At 38.0% G+C, this 4,187-nt stretch overlaps 1 long non-coding RNA gene across 1 annotated transcript; it reads right to left on the bottom strand.

Moving 5' to 3' along the window:
• Positions 1-979: 979 nt before the first annotated feature.
• Positions 980-1,483, bottom strand: LOC311250446. Its single transcript, XR_014621286.1, has 3 exons — positions 1,403-1,483; positions 1,211-1,298; positions 980-1,080 (listed from the first exon to the last, which is right to left on the bottom strand). It is a non-coding gene; the product is annotated as an uncharacterized lncRNA (long non-coding RNA).
• Between the last annotated feature and the right edge of the window lie 2,704 nt (positions 1,484-4,187).

Below are 4,187 nucleotides of genomic sequence, written 5' to 3'. Positions count from 1 at the left end.
CATAAAAAAGAAGAAAATAACATCATTAAAAATATGATCTTACCTGTCAATTACAGATGAGTTGCGGTCAATCATATACCATCGGAGGTAGTCTGCCACGATTTCTTTCTTTTCTTCCACGGCAGTCACGTGTCTCAGACAGCCTGCTGTCTGTAACATTGTGCTCTGTCTCATGATACATTCTTGCAGAGCATCCAATGAAGCAGCATTCTCAATCTGAAAGACATAAAAAGAGGCATAAACACCCCAGTAAATAACTATGTACTGTATATCCTTGCATATTTTTATTCAGTGACATACATAGCATGGTGTAACCCTACCCTATCAAAAACTAATAAATGAAGCCAATTCTGTGTATGCGATGTAGGAAGTAAAAATTGTCTTAAAACACTACAGGAACTATGTAAAACTCTGTCCTACCACACTGTAGCTTTATGCTACTCTCACCTCTCGCAAAGCTTTCCCTATTTCTTCAACAGTTATTAAATTAACTGTTGATTTGAATGAAGGCTGGCCGGCAAGATAATGTACAAGATCTTCTGACATTTCTGAGGAAACGAGGTCCTGGACCTCCATGTACAACTGACACTGCGATCATCTTTCCTGCCAGGAAGTATTCATCCTCCCTAACAGCTGTGAATGAATTCATATTGCAAAACTGAAACATACAATACATTATATAGTTTAGGTTATTGAGGAAAAAAGCATATGCCATGTGATATATATGTTTAATTATCATTAACCAACCATTAGTATAGTACACATCTAACCCTATGCACACCATTTGCATTGTAGACCAAGAACCGATGTCCTTCTGGTCCATCAAAAATGGGCCAGTCTTTCAGGTGTTTCATTAGCAGAGTTAAAAGTTCTCGTCTTGGACCACCGGTGTCAATTCCCTACTCAAAAACACCAGCATCATCAGTACATCTGAGCAGCACGTCACATGTTGAACGCTTGAAACTCTGACTGCTCCATCCCAAACATCAGCCCTTGAGATGTTGAACCTGCTGACTCTTGTGATCAATAGGAAACGACAGGTTTGCCACAATGTCAGGTAGTGTAATGTTCATCTCCTCCCTGTAATGACAAAAAGTGATCTAATTAATAGATATCCCAGACAGTGCACACTTTTAGAACAATTACTTAAATACCATCAATATTGCACAATTAAAAAAACTGGAATGCCACAGTCAGAAGTTCATTTTACACTGCTGTGTTGGAAGTTCTCCACACTGACTGCAACCAGCTCCTCATCCTCTTCCTCAACACCTGGTGCATACAGGTCTGTGTATTTACTGTTGGGAAATTACAATTTCCATGTTAAAACATCTTACAAACACACATTTCTTTCCGATGAATTAAATTGAAATTATGTGAGTCACTATCAATTTTTACTTACCTGTAGCAAGAAGTCTTGGCTGGATTTGTTTCAGGTGGATCCATATCCTCAGCATCAGATATTACTATCTGAAAAACAAAACACAAAACACTGAAAGTAAGAAACGTCAAGCTGCCACAGTCTGCCCTATTACCTGTCCAGGCTGACCTGTTGCATCTCTGAAACATGATAAAAATGATAAAATTATGACATTACTTATTGCTGTCCTTCAGGCCTACAATAGTCATCTAAGAATGTAAACGAATACAGCCAAGATTCCTATTGGTTGATTACCACTAGAAAGGACCTCTCATTAAATCTGTTTGACTCCCTGACAAAGGCTAGATGCCAAAATGTACAGACCTTTCATCTTCAGGTTTGTGTTTGGGAGCACTTTGGTTTTGTGGTTCAAAAACCTGAGAGGAAACGCATAATTTATCAACAATTTGTAATAGCTTCCATAACTGTCCTTACCATATACAGTATATATCAATGGTGAAAGGTTGTCAGTGTTGTCATAGATACATCAATAAATATATTCATACATAAATAGGTATTAGAAAAAATAAATAAATAATTGATGTACCACAGTGTCAGCTCGATTGAATTCAGCTGTGCTCCTTGATGCGATGACAATTTCAGAATGAGAGTCTGAGGTATCATCCACTGCTGTAAAAACAAAAAAGATCACCAGATCATGTAGATACTGTAGATGTGTCCTTCAGTAGAGTTTAAAATATGTAAAAATATTGAATCATGACATCCACTAACCTCCTTTAAAATGTGTTTCTAGGCAAATGAAAAAGGTGATCCTGGAATATGGCTTCCCTAGTTCCTTTTTATATTCAACCAATTTGAATGGCCTTTCTGACCCAGGCACATGGACCACCTCTGAGCAGTCTGGATACAAAAGGACATACGGTCCTTCTTGCATGTCCTTGTTAAATGTTCTCATTTTCTGGACAGCTTGTTTCAGTACATCTGGGTCTACAAATAATGGGAGTGTTTTCCCTCTTAGAGGTCTTAAATCAGTTCCATTTGGCACCATCAATCCAATGTTTATCTAAAAAATGACAAAGATAAGGTTAATTTCATGTATTAAACATAGATAATATAAAAGATTATACATACATCAGTGTTTCCCTTTAATTATGGAGAATGTGGTGTCCCTCCATGGTCTAATTTGTGCCACCACAGTTTCATAGTGAGCTGAATATAGCTATAAGCTACACTCCAAATCGTTACACTGTTGTGCCCAGTTGCTTTAGCAAAACATCTCGTCTTGCACAAGAGCTGCTGTTATCCTGCCTAGAGCGCTATATTCTCTAAAATCTACACGCAGATGCCTGCGTCAAAGATATTAGTTTTTTCTTTTTAACTACTTCCTCAACCTGCACAATAAATCTAACGTGATACAGATCCACTTCTGAGTCATCTCGAGTCAGACAGTCGAGTATTGATAAGCTAAGACAGTCACTACAACCTACCTGGACGTGTTTTTGTTCTTTAGCCTGATGTCTTCCTTTCGGCCCGTAGTTAAAAGACTGACACTCTTTCTACTTACACCAGGAACTGCTTATATGATGGGCAAGGTTTTTCTGCTGAAATTAACAAAGCTCCATTTCAAAATAGAAAGTTAGCTTAACCCATAGCGCTATTCACGTTCATTCACATACTTCAGATAGCGAGCGCTATGCTGCACTTACTTTGACAAGCATTATCCGGCTGTTGAGATGTGCCCTGTGCGTTTGGTCCTTCCATCTGGTCTGCGGCATTTAAAAAATCAAAAGACCGACCACACGAAAAACAAAACTGCGTTAAGTGGTTCATGTGTTTGCCACAAAATGGGCAAAACATCACTCAATCGCTGTCCATCTCGGGTCACCATGAACTCCATCAACGACAACAACAACTCGAATTGGCCGCTCCCATTATCACTTCCAGTTCAACCCCGGAGTTGGTACATTCCCTTTCCGGTTGATGTTATTTGTAAATTTGTTTTGGGACATGTAACAGTGTTTCGCCACCTGTAAATTTGTCTCGCCGTTTGTAAAAGTGTTTCGCGTCTTGTTTATTTGTTTTCTGAAATGTAAATTTGTTTCAGTACTTGAAAATGTGTTATGGTAATGTAATTTTGTTTTATGATATGCAAAAATGTTTTTTAATATGTTAATTTGTCTCAAGCTTTGTAAAAGTGTTTCACATTTTGTAATTTTGGTTTGCACCTCCCAGCCACCGTAGTTGTGGCCTATTAGCTAGTACATAATTAATGGTAATTAAATCCTCCAGACTTAAAGCATCATTATGTAAGTTTACCTTAAAATAACAGCTTCAAATCATTTGGTTGGCACAGTGTCTTGTAATAGGGTGAATCATGTCTCTGCCTCAAACACTCTGCTCCCCTGTCACTTGTTTCTGTAACTTCAGTGAGGGGGTAGCATCACAAAGTCACATACATGTTTACTTCAACAAACAAGTTTTCAACACATAAGATTGTTTTGATGTACTGAGTTTTTGTAGCTAGCACCTATATTACATCTCACAAATTGTCACTTAAACAGTGACAGATGATGTCCAGCATATAACAGCATCTGATTAGAAAAGGCTCATATAGGTAGTTATGGAAGAAAATGACATATGTTGACATTATTCAAAGGACTTGTTGAACTTGAATGAAGCAGAAAGGGTTAGAGAAAGAGGAAGATTCTGAACCAAAGATCCTTTCATACAAACCTGGAACAGGCTGGTTAAACGGTGAAAATACAGCTCATAAAACAAGACATAGCCATTGTAATGATGATAGTGG

Source organism: Pagrus pagrus (genome assembly GCF_965226575.1).
Source record: "Pagrus pagrus genome assembly, chromosome: 21".
Taxonomy (NCBI): domain Eukaryota; kingdom Metazoa; phylum Chordata; class Actinopteri; order Spariformes; family Sparidae; genus Pagrus; species Pagrus pagrus.
Note: the sequence above shows the minus strand (reverse complement) of the source record. Positions and strands in the feature narration are given on the sequence as shown.